We start from the raw sequence: 17,940 nt of genomic DNA, 5'->3' as shown, positions 1-17,940 counted from the left end.
CAGCTGTTGGTCCAGTGGCTCCTCCAGAGAAGTTCTGGGGCAAAGTAGAAGCGTGTACTGGGTCTGGATGTGGTGAGAATGCACTTGGGATGTGTCCTGTGCACTGCTCCATGTGGCCGGTCTCCTTTTGTCTGCCCCTTTGTCTATCCCAGCCTTGGGCCACAGGCCCTTGGCCTAGCCCAACCCTCAGTTAAGCCCCAGGGTTCACCCTCAGCCCCAGCCCACATTGTTCCCAAGGGCTCCTAGGGCCGCAGGCACATACATCGTTGATGAGGGGATGCAGGTGCTGGCAGATGCTGCACAACATTCACTGGATGTCCTTGTCCTGCCCACGGTGGGTGATGTTCTGCAGGCTGTCCACTGCCTGCACTGCCACCCGCACCTCAGCATTCAGGAAGCCTCGTAAGAATGGAACCAGCCTCTTGAGAGCCTTTGACTATGTGGAACAAGGCAGAGATCACTCACCACCTGGGGATCCTGCAGCACTCTGGGGACTCAGAGCACATAGATGATGCCTAAGAGGAACAGATGTGGGACACCTAGGGGCTGGACATGCCAAGGAAATGGAGGCTCGGGGTCAGGCAACTTGAGGACATGCCTACGCAGGCCCACACACTGGATGTTGTGATGTCCTCAGATGAGGGGTGGATATACTAAAACTGGGGCAACTGAGGGACCCAAGGAGGAAAAGCATATGCTTAAGGGACTCCCAGGTGATCCCACTGGGCCCTCCCCCACGCTTACATTTCCCGGGTGCAGGGCCAGGTTACTGATTCCCTGCAGGCCGATTTCCTCCATGATGAAGTTGGGATCCTTGACCCACTGGGTTAGAGCACCCAGAGATTGGTGCCTCAGGGTCTGTGCCACTGGTGGTGCCAGAGGAGCTGAGGGGCAGGACACCACGGTTACGGGTGGAGGAGAGGTCACGGGGACCCTGTGCTCGCCCAGCCCTCTGCTCAGGCAAGGCCTGCATCCAGGTGAGAGCAGTGGCAGGTCTGCTCACGTGGGGAGGAGGCTATGGGGCAGGGCTTGGGGGTATTGCTGGTAAGCCTTGAATTTGGAGCCCAATTCTGGGATCCTGCATTATTCAGGGAGGACTAGAACTGCTAACCCCTTCCCAGCTTTCCTGGCCTCCTTGAACCAGTCCCCTGACGTGCCAGGGAAGGGAACTCCACTTGAGATGGCCTGATTCTCTTTTTTCTCCTTCCTGGGACGTTAGTTAACCTCCTGTTAAACAGTCAGTCCCTCAGCTACAGGAAGATGGCTGCAGCTGTTGTGCTCTTCTCAGCTCTCACCTGCGCATATGAGGCCCTGGCCGGGATCTTCCTACCCTCATCCATGCTGCAGAGGTACTTCTGGACATGGCTCATGATTCAGTGAAGAAGGCAGGGGTCACACGTCTTTTCCATTATACTGGGATGGGACACAGGAAGCAAGCAGTTGCTGGGGTGGGGGAAGTGGCCAGGGTCCAGTGTGCACACAACAGGGAAGACATGAAGGCTGAGGAGTCAGGAGAGCAGAGGGCTGGGAAGTTGGGGAAGGAGGGTGGAAGGCTACTGTATTTGAGTGCTGGGACCTCAGAAACTGGGGTCCGGGGTCATAGTGGTGCCAGGGACACTCAAGAAGTGGTTCCACCTGGTCAGGTCTATGACCCATATGTAGAAAGATTTGGAGCTGGACAGAAGGTCCCAGCAATGATGGTCATTTGCATAGGACACCACTCCCTCGTACACAGTGGCCAGGAGCACCAACTTCACTATCTCCAAAGCAAAACTGAAGGCCACCGCCATTGGGTCTGTGAAAAGAAAAGGACAAAGATGAACAAGGTGTTATGCCCTGGGTTGCATTCCTATTCGCATCACAACTGCCCTGGTGCGAATATTTTGGTTTTTTTTTTTGGTTGCATTCCTGTGCTGGCAAGTTGGAGACAGTTCTCAGATATGGTAGCTGGGTTCTGCTCTGCTGCTGACAAGAAGTCGTGATTCTATGGCCCCATCTCCAATTGCCCATCCACTTTACCCCTTCACCCTGACCCTCCTCCAACCACAGAGTCCTATGAAAGACACTACAGGGATGTCCTAGTGGTGGTTTCCGAGTTCTGCTCTCACTCTTCACCTCCACACCTAATCAGAGTGTCTCTCCTTCATTGGCTTCATTTGTTTTCATTTTCATTTCAGATTTCATTGGAATCAAATGTGCTGAGGTTAAAAAAAAGTATGACAACCACTTATTTAGGAGTCCAACCCCCATCTCACAGGTGAGAGAACTGAATTCCAGTAGGGACTTGCACAAGATGGGGCAGCTAGTGAGGAAGTGAAGTCAGAGGCCAACAGGCTGATTCAAATGGCCAACCTTGAGTGAAAAGGGTGACATAGTCTTGGCCCTGTCATCTACCATCTAACTGAACCTCTTCACGTGTAGAGTTACGAACATGGGTAGGAACCATGGTGTGTCAGTAGAAGAGTGCACATGATGAAAGGAATAATAAGAAATATGAAAATCTGAGAGAATATTCCGGTGCACAATGCTGTGGCACCCACACCATGTCCTACTCTTCTCTTCCTTGTGTCCCTAAGAGATCAGCATCTAGTCATCCAGGGCTCTCAGGAATTGACTCATTGCATTTCTCCACCACCTGGAGGTGAGGCTTACCTAGTGGGGTCAAAGGACTTGCTCTCACTGCCTGGGGCCCACTCCTGGCTGGACACCACTATCTTCTGGGGAGCGTTTTGCTCAGTCACCCAGTAGAAATGACAGCACAGCCAGCAACAGCTGTGGGAAGAGTTCCTGGACAGCCTCCTGGCACAGGGGTCCCGACAGCATCTCACACAAGGCACCTGTCACCTGGGGTTGGGGGAGCAGAATTGACCAGGCCTGGGCCACCATACCTCACACTGAAAGCCTGGGCTGGAAGCCCATCCTGTCCCTCCCTGTCAGTGCCCAGCAGGCACAGCTCACTCTGAGCCAGGCTTGTAAGAAACATCCAAAGACTCAGCACCCGCCACTGCTGGGAGGTGGCCAAGCTCCCTGCAAAAAACTGGGCCCCTTTGGTAGGGTTGCAAGGGATAAGAAAATAATAGAAAATGGAAAATAATGGAAATAAAAGAATACACAGAGACGAATGTATAGTTTTATAGATTTATAAAGATTATAGGCAAAGCGGGTGCTAAGGGGGCCTGGATTTCTCCCTCAATCTCAGAAGCCACGAATGAAGTCTTACATGGCCATTTATAGGTAACAGTGATCGGTTGCCAGGGGTAACAGATTTACATAACAGCAAGTAGTTCCTCTTAGGTTAACAGTTTTTCAAAAGGCTTCTACAGATCCCTTAACTAATTCTATCTACATGAACAAATGGTTACAAAATCTTTCAAAGATTAACTTCTAAGGTCTAAGGTAGATTTATCACTTAACAGAGGGGTTAAACAGAGATATATTGGCTCCATATTTTCTTTATCAGGTTATTGTGAATGGAGACAGGTAGTCCGGAGTTTTAAGCAGGAACTGCCCCTTGGGCTAATTGCTTTTAGCCATAGGTGGGCTGTTCAGGCGGCTGTCTGTTTGGGGCGGGCACTCTTTGGTCAGCTCTCATCCTGTAGTTTTTAACAGATGTGCTTTGCTTTACAAAGCAAATCCAAACCTTTAGGTCTGAGAAATGTGGTGCCTTGTGGGATACAGCCGCTACTGTCTTTCACAGATGCCCTCCTGAGGTGCAACAGCTTTTGATATGCAAACTAACACGTTCACATATTCCTTCAGGGCAAAGCTCTGCAAAACTCCTGAGACATATCTTGTCACCAATATATTTATATTAATTCTTGGAGCAACACCCCACCTCACCCCTAGGGAAATGAGTGGGCCATGCACGTGCAATCTGCCTCCTCTTCTGCTCACTTGCCATTAAAAGTGGAAAGGAAACTGACTCTGTATGTTCAGCAGCAGGTGATTTCTGGCATACTTTGCCCACACTAACTCCAGACCACCAGACTTCCTCCTCTCCTATGCCCCTTGCCACACCCCAGGCTTCCTGTAAAATGAGGCCAGCTCCAGAATCAGGGGAGAGCACAAGCTGGTGACCCTGCCTGGCAGTTTCCTTGTTCATACAATGGGATTGGTCCCCACTCTTTCTCCACCAGCATTCTTAGATCCCAAAGCACCGAAAGGAGGTTAAAGTGCTCCTGTGAGGAGCCAGGGTGGACTCCTCTTTGCCCCTCCCCAGTACCTGCTTGACCCTTGAGGTCAAGCCCTTTGATCCACAACTCTGCCCCCAAGCTCCCAGGGGCAGAGGCCCCCTCCTCCCTGTACTGACCACCACAGGCTGGGCATCCATCTCCACTGTGTCTTGTCTGGAGCGGGTCTTTTCCAGGACATCTGTGAGCAGCTGCAGGGCATTGAGTATGGTGTCTCGCTGGGTGCCAAACACCTTCCACAGGACCAGAGTGGAGCTGCAAAACCTGGGGACAGCAATGTCATGGGCCCTGGTTATCACACTCCTAGGATGAGTCTGATCTCAGGCCCATGAAGAGCCAGTTCTCAGGGACCGGAGGGAGTGAGACCAAAGAGAAACTGGCCAGAGCACATGGAGAGGAGGCTTGCTTGGGATCAAAGAGAAGGGGGTGGAAGGAGACAGCATCCTTGCAGGGTGGCTTTTAATCTGGGCTTGGGGCCAGGCATGGGGGCTTCCTGGGGTATAGAATGTGCCCCTGGGCTAGGGCAGAGGTACCTGTCCCAGGGCTGGGGCTTGCTGAGCAACACGGGGACCACAGTGCCAGTGTTGCTGCCTGCCAGAGAGCACACAGCCTGCAGGGTCTTCTCCTTTGTGTTGGGCTCCAGATTCAAGTGGAGCCATTTAAGGACACCCTCCACAATTTCCTCAACCTACAGGGCAGAGCCAGGAGAACTCCCATAACTCCTTCCATGCTTCCTTCCCACACTCCTCCTCTACCAGCTCCCAAACGCAAGGGGCCTAGTCGCAGTCCTGCCAGTGACACCCTTCTCAAGGCAGAGTTCTGGGGTACCAGATGCCAGACCCGCAGGGGCCACAGAAAAAACTCTAGGAGCTGGCACCAAGGCCACTGTAGCAAATGCTTACCCACAGCCCCCAAACTTGTAGATGAGTTCCCAGGTTACTCAGGAGGTGCAAGTCCACCAGGAGGGAAGGCAAGGGCCCTGCAGACACTTGAAGGGTTCCCCTTCCAGCTGGGATCAACTTTCAATCAATTTCAACCCTCAACACTGCAGGGACAAGTGGCATTGGAGGTGGGGTGCCCCAGGCTCTGTCCTGGCCCTCAAGTCCTTAACACAGCCCTGGGAAAGCCAGTCCAGTGCAGTGCTTCCAGACACCCGCAGCGCGTCCTTCCAGTTCTCATCTCCTGGCCAGGCAGGTCACATGAGTGAGGACAATGGGTATCAGGGGTCTCAGCAATAGTAGGATGGTCTGAGAGGGCCCACGCCCCATCTATAAAAAGGACAGTGTCCACACGCAGGTGCCCTAGGTGACCACATTTTAAATTCTTTTCAGTGAAGTGGGAGATGTAGATTTTCATGCCAATCTTCCACATGAAACTAAAAGAAAAGACAATGCTTTCAAAGGTCAGAATCACCCCATAAGCTTGTTGATTTGGAATCTACAGCCTAAGCCCTGACACCCCGGGGACAAGGGGAGTGCCTCCAGCAATGCCTCCCCATGCTCTGGCTTTTAGCCGCTCCAGCTGCCTACGGCCCTGCACATGGTGGTGCTGACTGAGGAACCAGACCCCAACGCAGGAGGCAGTTTCGAGCTCAGGATTACGAATGTCACGGCTCAGTGGGACCACAGCGAAAACCTAGTCCAAGACTACATTTTATATGTGAGTGAATTAAGACCAACAGAGGAGAAGGGATTTGCCCAGGGCCCTTCATCTGGTTAGTACTGGAGCCAGGAGAGAGCCCAGGGCTCCTGATTTACAGGGTAGAGCTCTTGCCATAGTGTCACTCATGTCTCTGCCCTGCTCTTTCATGACAGTGCCCATCAGCTGGGCAGCAGGCAGAGGAAACTCAGCCTCGCTGTCGGTCAGGCCCTCCATGGCCTCCAGCACCAGGTTGCTGAGCTGGATCTGGGTGAAGCACTCTGCAAACGCCTGCAACACGGGCCACCAGTCTGGGCTCACCTGGGCACCCTGCCTCCGATGGCCTGGACCACACCTCCTGGGAAGGGGACGAGGGAGAACCCCTCTCGGGAGCAAGATGCCCTTTTGTCCTGGCCGGTGCTATCTGCTGAGCTCCCAGAGGACACTGTCCCCACAGCCAGAGTCTTTGGGGTGGGAGGCAGACACACTGAGCTCAGGTGCAATGTGGGCCTCACAGGTCACAGGCTGCAGAGGCAGAGCAGTGGCAGAGAGGGGCTGGGGCTGGGGTCCTTAGTGCCACCTCTCTGAGGCAGGAGTTGGGATACACATTGCTCAGGAAGCATCAGGACCATGAAACCAATGGTTCTGGGGGACAGGCCATGATGAAGGATCAGGACCCAGCATGCTCAAGGGAGAGCATTTGGGAGCCCAGGCCTGGGTCTTCCATTGCACAGGACAGTCCCCCAAAGGAAATCTTCACAGCCAGTCACAGAGAGGGAAGGCAGGAAAACACAAGAATCCCACCAGAGGGGGCTGGAACATCATGTAAATGAGAGGCCCCAGCTCTCCCCGCTTTGTCTCTGGCCCCACCCCCTCACCTTGCCACTCTGAATGGTGTTGTTATAGGTGTTGGCACTGTAGGCTTCACTCCTTGCCCTCTTGCTCCAACAGCCCTCGTTTTTCTCCTTCTCATCTCTGAAGCAAAGGCCCCAAGCTCACCCCTCAGACACTCAGAAGGCCACGTTTCAGGGACCTGGTCTAGCCCAAGGCACCTACTGAGCTAAGCCAGCTTGGAGGGAGGTGGGGGCGGGCAGGGGAGGAGCGGACATCGCCATAAGGAACGCTGACAGCCCCTGTTTAAGGACCCCCACTTTGCCTTCCTCAGAGCAGAGACAGAACTGGGTACGAGTATGAAGCTCAGCCAGACATGGAGGAACTAATTGAAAAGAACTCTTTCCCGGGCAGGTATTTTGTGCCCAGAGGGCTAACTGCAGGTGTTTGGAGGCAGGTCCCTCCATGGAAGTAAAGTGCTCAGGTAAATTCTAGGCCTTCGCTCTTCTGGAACGCAGCGTGTGGGGAGGTTGGAGGGAGGGACAAGAGAGGGCTGTGCATACACTTTTGCAGCATGATGCAGTACAGCTAGCAGACAGCCTCGGCAGCCAAGCGGCAGACGCCGTCCACTGGGTCCTGGCGGCGCACGGCCAGCATCCTCACCAGGTGCCCCAGCCAGGTGAACGGAATTTCCACCTGGGGAGGAGAGCTAGAAGTCACAAGTTACTGCAGCCACTCCCTTCAGGCTGGGCTGTCACAGGAAAAACTAGGAGAAGGGGACACGTGCCAGAGACCTGAGTGGTGAGACTAGGTGCGGGAACAGGGAAGGAATCAGATGAGGTGTGGCTGGAAAGCACTACACCAACATAGCTGGGGCAGGACCTGACACTGTCCCCCCTTCTCTGCCTCTTGACAGCCCACTCGTTCTTCAAGCCCAGCTCAAATGCGTCCTCCTCTATGAAGCTTTCCCGGATTCCCTCACTTGTGATCATTCGTGTTTCCATACATTCTCCCCACCACACTTGGTTTGTGCGTTCATCATGGCATTTAGGGAACTGTCCTGGTCATCTGTGTATCCACTACACTGATTAGCACAGTGTCTGGCCAAGGTGACGGTCCAGTAGCTGCTTGGTGGGGTGAATGGAGACCGAAGCATGTGGAATGAAACTGAATTGGTGGATGCACAAAAAGACCAAGTGGAAGACGTGAGGGTAGGGGAGAGGGAGGAGAAAGAAAGGCGAGAACAAGATGGGATGCCCAGGAGGAAACAGAGCAGGGGGCCAGAGGGCAGAGGGTGAGGCTGAGTGCCGAGGACAGGTGACAGTTGTGATGAAGTTGGGGACAAAGGTAGGGGTGAGGGTGACAATAGGGGGCACCAGGGCTCAGGCTCTGGGGCAGGTGGCCACTCACTTGGAACTTATTCATTTTTACAGTAAAGCCAAGAACACAGGTAGCACACCACATGGCCTGCTCAAGCTCACGGTCCTTCGGGGAATTTGGCCACGTCTCTAGAAGCTGGAGGGGGAAGAAGAGGAAAGGAGAGGCCCGATGAGCTGGATCCCCGAGGGTAGAAAGGGAAACTTGAGGCTGGCTTCCGCTAAGAATCAGGGCCATACTTCTGAGAGCAGGATTTCTTTGGCCTAAAGGTGCGTTCCATGTAGGTCTGGCACATTTTCCCAGCCCCCGACTTTCCCCTTTTCTAGGTGCTAGAAATCTCTCCCTTAGTGCCTGTTTCTTCCAGGTGTAAGCAGTGACTCTCAAATGGTACTGACTGTGGCTCACTTCAATGGGTCAACAAACCACACAGTTCCTCTACCCACCTCTTCCATTCTTCAGTAGAAAAAGAACTTGGTGATAACAAAGAAGTGTCAGCTGTATTCACAAATTCAATGGTGAGTTATGCATAAGTTTGTTGGAGAAATATAGTTATGGATGATTCCTATCTGAAACACGATGTGTAAGTGTCTCACCACTGGTAAATGACAGGCTCCAAACACCACTGATCCAAATACACATCACTTGCTCCACGTCAACCTGTAGCCACTAATGTGACAACGGTGCAGGTCAACAAAAGGCAACTTATAACTGAAAATGAAGACTAGCAGCAGATGAAAAAATCCACAGCCAACTCCAGAGAACACGGATGCTACACCAATTAAAAATAAACAAACAAAAAACACCCTTCCTGAAGACAGGAGGTGCTCCAGTGGGAGCTCTGCAATGTGTTCACATGCCAGACTCTGATGAAATACACAGGCCAAGACTGTGATTCTGCATGCCACTTTCCATAAAAAGGATCCACAGCTCCCTGAAGAAACAGTTGATTCCTGGCCAGGGAAGGAAAGTACACAAAATATTACAGTGGAAAGCAAGGAAGCTCTTGGAGATTCTTAGAGTCATGTTAAAAGGACTCAGGAGCCAACTTCAAGAGGCTGCCACTAACAAAACATGAGGTAATTGAGGCATTAATAAGAAAAATAGTTCTCATTGATTCAAACACATCAAATATTTTAAAATTCATTTAAGTTCAAGTGATACAACAGGGCTACCTGTGAAGTAACCTTGCTAAACATTAATTCTGAATCTGATCGAGACTCTCGATCTAATAATCTACAGGAAATACTGGGACAAAGGAATTTGTTAAATGACCCAAAAGGATGGAATCAGTGCAACTCACAATGTGGAACATTTACAGAAGAAATTACTGGTTTCTTCAACAAATATATTTCAAGGAAAAAGTGACAGAAGGGGAATCTATAAATGAAGAGACTTAAGCAGCCAAACCAATGGGAATGTCTGCACCTCTTTGGGACCTGACTGAAGTGAACAGATTTTTTAGAAATATATATTTGTGAGCCCATCAGGCCAAATTAAACATCGTCTGAATAGTTGTGACATTAAGAAATTAAATCAAAGTTACATTTTAAATGTAATAATGACAGCACACTTATATATTTTAATAGATCCTTATATTTGATAAACATACTAAGATATTTATGGATCAAATGGTATGGAATTTGCTTCAGAATAATTCAGGGGTAAAGAAGCTGGGGAATGTGAGGGGTGTAAGTAAAATAAGATGGGGCAGGACTGACCATTAAAGTGGAGATCAACAGAAATGGTACAAATATCTAGTATAAATAATAGACTCTTCTTTTATTGAATTGTATAAAATAGGTTGGCTGGCTCAAAGAAAATATTATAAAGTTGTCAGATGGGGCTTTAATGTATGCAGATGTAACACATGAGACAACTCCATCACAGAGCAGAGGAAGAATCAAGGGGTCTACACACTGATCCCCACATTCTACTTGAAAGGGTAAAATATTGATTCTAGGTAGGCTGTGAAAAGCTACATGTGTGTATTGTAATCCCTAGAATAACCACCGTAAAACTATATAAAGAGACACAGTAAAAATCACAACAGGTAAATTAAAATGTAACATAAAAATGGGAAAATGACCCCAAGAAGGCAAGAAACAGGAAACAGAGGAAGAAAAATCAGATGGAACAAACAGAATACCAGTAATAAAGTGCTAGACCTAAAAGCATATCAATCATTTCTTTAAATATAAATGATTTAACACACCAATTAAAAGACACCAATTGTCAGAATGGATTTTTAAAAATGTGCCTACTGAATGGATTTTAAAAAATGACCAACTGCATGTTAAAAGGATGGGTAAAGATATACCATGCACCCAATAATAAAAAGAGAGGGTAGCTATAATAATAACAGAAAAATAAGACTTCTAACAAAGACAGTTACCAGAGATAAAGGGGACATTTCATAATAAAGGGTCAGTTTACCAAGAAGATACAACAATCCTAAATGTGTATGCACTTAACGACAGAGGCAAAAACTCACAGAACCAGAAGCAAAAATAGGCGAATCCACAGTTATAGTTTGAGACTTCAACACTCCTCTCTCAGTCAGCTACAGAACCAGTAAACAGAAAATCAGCAAGGATGCAGTAGAACTGAACAACAGCATCAACGGGCATTTTAGAACACTCTATCCAACAAAAGCGGAATACACATTCTTTTCTAGTGCACACGGTGCATTCACCAGATAGGCCACATCTTGCTTCATAAAACAAAACTTTAATAAATCTAAAAGAATTAAAATCATGCAAAGAAAGGATATGGACAGCAAATATGCACATGTAAATGTAATCAACATCATTAGCAATTAGAGAGATGCAAATTAAAGCCACAATGTGACATCACTGTACCTGTTAGAATGGATAAAGAAAGAAATAACACCAAATGCTAGCAAGAATGCAAAGAAACCAGACACCCCATACATTGCCAGTGTGATTATACAATGGTACAGCCATTCTCAAAAATAGTTCAGCAGTTTCTTACAAAACTAAACATGCATGTACCACATGACTCAGCAATTGCACTCTTCAGCATTTATCCCAGAAAATGAAAACTTACCTTCACAAAAAACATGTCGATGAAGGTTTGCAAGAGCTTTCCTCATAATAGCCCAACATTGGGAACCACCCAAATGTCTTTCAATGAGTGAAGGATGCAACAAACTCTGGCATATCCATGCAATGTAATAGTACTCAGGAATAAAAAGAAATAAACTTGATACATGCAACACCTTGTAGGATCCTAAGAGCATGGAACCGTGAAAAAAAGCCAACCTCAGGCCAGGCGCGGTGGCTCATGCCTGTAATCCTAGCTCTCTGGGAGGCCGAGGCGGGTGGATTGTTTGAGCTCAGGAGTTCGAAACCAGCCTGAGCAAGAGCGAGACCCCATCTCTACTAAAAATAGAAAGAAATTAATTGTACAACTAAAAATATATAGAAAAATTAGCCGGGCATGGTGGCGCATGCCTGTAGTCCCAGCTACTCGGGAGGCTGAGGCAGGAAGGATCGCTTGAGCCCAGGAGTTTGAGGTTGCTGTGAGCTAGGCTGACGCCATGGACTCACTCTAGCCCGGGCAAAAGAGTGAGACTTTGTCTCAAAAAAAAAAAAAAAAAGCCAACCTCCTAAAAGGTTATACACTATATGATTCTGTGTATGTAACATCCTCAAAATATGGATGAGAACAGATTAGTGACTGCCACTAGCGGACAGGAAGGAGGTGGGGGATGTGACTAAGAAGGGGTAGCACAACCGAGTTCCACGCGGTGATGAAAACAGCTCTACGTCAACGGCGGTGGTGCTGCTGTTACACCACACTGAACTTGAGATCAAACGGCATGAACACACACAAAGTGCATGTCAAAACTGTGAAAACTGAATAAGGTCTGTAGTCTAGCAATAGTGCCCAGCGCCAACTCCCTGGTTTTGACAGTGCACTGATGTTATATAACATGAGATATCACCATTAGAGGAAGATGGTGAAGCATCCAAGCAATGGTATCTACTATTTTTGCAATTCTATGTGAATCTAAAATCACTTTAAAATAAAAAGTGAAGAAGAAAACTGGCAGCAAAAAGATTGGAAACAGCTGATGTCCATCCACAGCGGGCTGGATGAATAAACTCCAGTGCATCCACACAGTGCACGCAAACACAAAATCATAAACACTGCATCTGCCAACTGGTGTGAGTGAGAAAACAGCAGGGTCCAGGACACTGGAGAGCAGGCACTGCCTACCGTGTGGGAAAGAAAGAGACACAAGAATGGACCAGGACATGGATTTGCTTCCTTTCACAATGAGAACAGCAAGGACAAGGCAGAAGCTGATGCAGATGGCGATCTCTAGGGAGGGAGTGGGAAGGAGCTTGAGAGGACCAATGGGAGCGAGACTGCTCTGCAGAGACTTTGGTTTTCACTTTGTAATTCTACAAACCCTGACCTAATCAAAATCTTCAATTAAATTAAAAGAACAAAAACCCTAAAACTTCATACAAATAAATCTGAATTATATCAATTTGATTCTATAACCACACAGAGAATAATTATCTCAACTAACTTTCAAACAAAATACTTCGACTGTAAGTTCTCAGAGATCTCGACTCTGACAACCAGAACAAGTGCAAAGAAAACAACCTTCACATGATAACTGGGGAGGATACCCAACAGAAGACCAAAGTATCACACTGATATTAGCATAAGGTCCACCAAATCCATAAAAAAAGACAACCCCATTTAACAATGGGCAAAGTATTGGAAGCTTGACCTTATTCCTTCGAGTCAAGCACTTTATAAACATTTTCACTCTGTTATCAACACAACTGCCTGCGCTAGGTACTACTGTCCTCCCATTCTCCCAGAGAACAGTGAGGCACAGGGAAAGTTAAGTGAGTCCCCAAAGCCACAGGGCTAATGACAGAAGCAGACAGTGCAGAGTGGAGGTGCAGAGTCTTAGCTTCTACCCTGCCCACTTTCCCATCCATCTGACCCCTGCTGTCCTCCCCAGAGGAGCTGGCAGCCACCTGGCAGGCCCGTTGGCCTTCCCCAGCTGGTTCAAAGGGCCTTGTCCAACCTATTGCCTGTGGTGGTTCTACCTGCCTCTGCCTTGGCCCTTTACCTGCTGCCTTTGTACTGCCTTCTCTCTTCCTTTAACCCCCTTTCCAGTGGGGCTAAGAAGTGACAGCAAGAGGAAGACAGGAGGGAAGACTATTGTCAAACCTCTGCACCCATTCAGCCTCCACCCCAGAGCAGGGTACTGTGTTGACCATAAGACTGAGAGATTTAAGCCACAAGCCATTCCCAGGTTCCCGCCAGCAGAGAGTGACCAGACTGCCACAGCCCTGCCAACTCAGAGGATACTGCTGGGGAGACTAAGTGTACCCCTGATGTTACAGCCTAACTGGCAACTGCTGCAAAGACACAGCTGGATTCATGAATGATCAACAGAAAGGGGCAATAAAAAACCCAAACTGCCCCCCCCCCCAGAAATGCCCATGTCCACAGCCTAGGAGGGCTAAATGAATACTTACAAGCATGTCCTCATGGGAGGTGTCCACAGTGTTAATTACTGACACCTAGAACCAAAGATATTGCTGGTAAAGTAACTGATGGCAGTTAGAATGCAATCATCTCAATAAATCCAACAATTGTTTCTAAAGTTCTTGACTATATTTGTTCCTTCATTTAGTGAACATTCATTCTAAGTACCTTCTTTTTTGCCAAGAACTGGAGATTCAGACATGGATAAGAGGTACTATTTGCCCTTGAGAAGCTTGCACATAAATAACCCTAACATGGCAAGATAAATCCTTTTTTTTTTTTTTTTTGAGACAGGGTCTTGCTCTGTAGTCTGGGCTAGAGACAGTGCCATCATCATAGCTCAATGCAGCCTCCAACTCCTGGGCTCAAGCGATCTTCCCATCTCAGCCTCCTGAGTAGCTGGGACTACAGATGCATGCCACCATGCCTGGCTAATTTTTTAAATTTTTTTCTAGGGACAGGATCTTCTTACATTGCCCAGGCTGGTCCTGAACTCCTGGCTTCAAGCAATCCTCCCGCCTCAGACTTCCAAAGTGCTAGGATTACAGGCGTGAGCCACCGTGCCTGCCCAAGATAAATCCTTTAACAGTGATTTACATATGCTGTAGGGGCCTGAGGTGGGTGGTGGTGGTAGATATGAACTGAGCCTTAGATGAGTAGGAATTTGGCAAGCGCACAGGGGAAAAGTACAGTCCACGCAGAGGGACTAACACAAGCAAAGAAACACAGGTCTGGGAGAGCTTGAAGTGCATGGGGGAATGGCAAGCAGTCCTGGCTACCTTTGAGGATGAGGAGGAACCTCAAGGGAGCTAAGCTGGCGTTCCCTTCCTGGATGAGAGATCCTCTGATGTTTCAGGCACAATGTCAGAGTATAAGAGCCCCCAATTCTATTCAGCAGATATGATATGAATAACTGGGTTATTACCTAAGACTCAAGTTTTTTCTGAGGCTGCTCCCTGGTCCACCACTTGTGACAGACCCTAGACTGTCACCTGGTAGGATTCCGGGTTAAAGAGTTTGTAGGGCTGGAACATAGCTGTCATGGTCTTTGCTCTCCTGCCCATTCATTGAGGTCCAGTTCTAATTACATACCCTGCCCCACGCCCTTTTGAAGATTCTCAGATCCCCAGATGGCTGGACTCTGATGCTTATCTTCGGCATGGAATGTCTACACTTTATGTTGTTTCTTCTCTCCACTAGAAGGTGAGCTACCTGGAGCCATGGTGTGAGCCATCTTCAGTTCTGAATCTCCTCAAATCATCCAGCACAGAGCTTTACAAACAGAAGAAACTCACAGAAGGAACCCAGGAACTATCTGCTGAATGAATAAATAAATGAACAAAAACTTGTTATTTTTTTTTCTTTGCTGAACCGCTATTCTCTAAATTCTTGGGATAGAAAGGGGGACCAAAAAGGAGGTTTCAGTTTGGAATAGACATTTCTTTTTATTTATTTATTTATTTTATTTTATTCTTTTGAGACAGAGTCTCACTCTGTTGCCCAGGCTAGAGTGCCGTGGCATCAGCCTAGCTCACAGCAACCTCAAACTCCTGGGCTCAGGCGATCCTCCTGCCTCAGCCTCATGGGTAGCTAGGACTACAGGCACATGCCACCATGCCCAGCTAATTTTTTCTATTTTTAGTTGTTTGGCTAATTTCTTTCTATTTTTAGTAGAGATGGGGTCTCCCTCTTACTCAGGGTTGTCTCGAACTCCTGAGCTCAAGCAATCCTCCCTCCTCGAACTCCCAGCGTGCTAGGATTACAGGCATGAGCCACTGCATCCGGCCTCTTTTTATTTTTTAAAATCAAAAAAAATTTTCTTGAATTTTCTGCTGCTTGAATCAGAACAGAACAGACATTCCTTACCATTTCTCCCATTTCATCTTTTCCAGCACAAGCCCTGTAGGTGTAAAGTCTAACTTGACTTTTCAGAAAGGTGGACATGGGAAGAGGACGGCTGCAAAGCAGTTCAGGAAGTGCACACCAAGTCAGCACAGCTTCTCTCATCGAATTCTAGACTCCCTAAAGAGCGAGCCCCCAAGGTCTGCAGAAGCAAGTAAGGAAGATAAGGAGTCTCCTCCATGTGCCGAGCTACGCAGGCTACAAAGTGCTTTCACATCTTCACTGAGAGGTACCAAAGGCAGAGCCACCTGATAGACTAAGGAACTGAAGGAGCTGATAGAAGAGAAAGCACTTGCCAAAGTCACAGAGGTAGTTAAAGGCAGAGCTGGGAAAAAAAGCCCCATCCCCTAACATTCTGACTCCCAGCCCACGAGGCTTTCCAATCCAAATGAAAGCTACCTATTTAGGACAAAAAGTAGTTGTTACACCGAATTCCCTAAATCCAATGGCTGAAGGATAAATAGAGTCAGGAAGAAAGTTTACAAAGAGGTAGTTTCATCCCAGGTTTCCAAAGGACCTTAGAAATAATCAGCATTTATTTCTAACCAGTCTCACCCACCAGCCAGGGTTGGTGAACCACGCTTCTAAACAAGTGTGTGTATGTAGGCGTGTGTGTATTAAAGCCTTAGAGTACTTTCTCCTGAGCAACTGACATTATCTGGTCCTTGTTAAGTAGTAAGAGGCAGCACTTAAAACAATTCCCCTCTTCAGAATCAGAGGGGTTAAAAATTCATTTAGAATGAGCTGATTGTCAAGAGTGTAAGAGCCCCCAATTCTGTTCAGCAGCAGAAAAACCAGAGGCCAAAAGAGGTGAATGAGTTAACACCTACCCACCCTGCAGAGTAAGAACTAACTCAGTGTTCTGATTTCTGGGTTCCTGCAGGTTCTCTCAAACCTGCTGCTGAGGCACACCCACTTTCCTAAGAGCACACGTTTGCTAGACTGTGCCAGGCTCAGTCTAGATACTTTGATCCATTAGTTCTCATTCATTCACTCAATGGGTAGGTGTGGACTGAATATACATTGCAGATACTACAGAGATTTAAAAAACTGAGCCCTGCCCTTAGAGATTCATTGAGCTCATCCCTACATCAGTTTCCTTAAGAGCCCCCCTACCTGAGGGCCCTACCCGGAGCAACTGTTCAGTCATCTCTGCTGTGAGAGGTAGTAGATGGCAGAACGGAATGGTTAGGAGGGTTCGACTCTCGGCTCTGCCATTTACCAGCTGTGAGGTTCACTTCGCTGAACCTCAAGTTTCCTCACCTGTAAAGTGTTGATAATAATGGCACCTACTTCAAAAGGCTGTTAGCAGGCTGAGATTTCGAACAATACTTGGAACTTACTAAGACGTCGGTATCAGATACTGTAGCTCCTATGGTGCTTTTGGTTTTGACAGAAGAGAACTGTTGACGGAAGAGGACAGGAGGGGGTTAGCAGGAGACGCGACAGCGACGCGATCGTCAGAGTTCCAGGAGGCTCCGCAGCCTCACCCCTGGCCTCCCCCTCCGAAAGGTCCGCGGGGACAGGCCGGATCCCCCAAAACCTCAAAGCGGTGGAGGGGAGCTGAATGGCTCAGGCCAGAGTTTTGAACCTCAGCGCGGCCGAGGAACTCGTGAGGGCCGCGACCGTGGCCCAAACCCTGCTTGGCCTCCCCAATTCCAAAACTCAGCATGACTGCGGCAGTGGCGGCTCCGGGGCTCTGACGCCGCAGCTCCAATCTGCGCCTCCGAACAGCTCACTTCCGGCGCCGGGCTGGCAAGCCGTCGGGCCGTGGCTCAAGAGGCTCCGGGCGACAACGCGCCCTGCTAGCACTGAAGTTCCGAGCCTTCCAGAGGCCACGACACGCCCTCCCGTGGCCCCGCCCCTTATCCTCGCCGAAACGTGCGACCCAAGGGCTGGGGCTTTGGTTGCCATGGCGACCCTGACCCGGAGACTTTGGAATCAGAAGCTCTGCTGGGTCTTCTGTCCTGAGCAGGCCTACCCTTTTCCTGACACCCATGAATGAAAGAAAGGATTACTAACTACAGCTTCACACGCCTCCCTGCGGTTCTGGGTGCGACCGGCTTTATGATGAACATTGTAGGATGATTTCTTGGGGTGGGGGGCCTGAGTAGATTGGTCCTCCTGCTACTTTCTTAGGAGTCCTTCCTCAGCACCCAAGGACTGGGACCAGGTCAGAGGAGGCCAGCGAATGCCTAGAAGCTGAGACCTCTCTCCCTGCCCTCCCTAAGTCCCAGGACTGTTGCTCCAAACTGCCTCTTCCAAACTGATCCCCTGGAATCCTGAGTGTGGTCCATCAGGTTGATTCCCTGAAGCAAGGAGGGACCTCAGCCAAGCTCCTGTAGCTGGAGCCCAGGACCCAACCCCTGGGTCCCTGGCTTCCCAAGGGAGGTCAGCTGGAGGCTCCCCACAAGCACAGTGAGACTGCTGCACTGGAGGACAGAGGCCGGGGGTTCCCCTC

General features: G+C 48.9%; 1 long non-coding RNA gene across 1 annotated transcript; it reads right to left on the bottom strand.

The window, feature by feature from the left end:
• Positions 1-370: 370 nt before the first annotated feature.
• LOC105818983 lies at positions 371-17,161 on the bottom strand. The gene is made up of 6 exons (XR_001137937.1): positions 16,823-17,161; positions 14,790-14,895; positions 13,568-13,612; positions 4,310-4,454; positions 745-1,795; positions 371-436 (listed from the first exon to the last, which is right to left on the bottom strand). It is a non-coding gene; the product is annotated as an uncharacterized LOC105818983 (long non-coding RNA).
• Between the last annotated feature and the right edge of the window lie 779 nt (positions 17,162-17,940).

This window comes from Propithecus coquereli, unplaced genomic scaffold (assembly GCF_000956105.1).
Source record: "Propithecus coquereli isolate 6110/MARCELLA unplaced genomic scaffold, Pcoq_1.0 Scaffold461, whole genome shotgun sequence".
Classification (NCBI taxonomy): Eukaryota; Metazoa; Chordata; class Mammalia; order Primates; family Indriidae; genus Propithecus; species Propithecus coquereli.
This window is presented reverse-complemented; position numbering and strand designations above follow the sequence as displayed.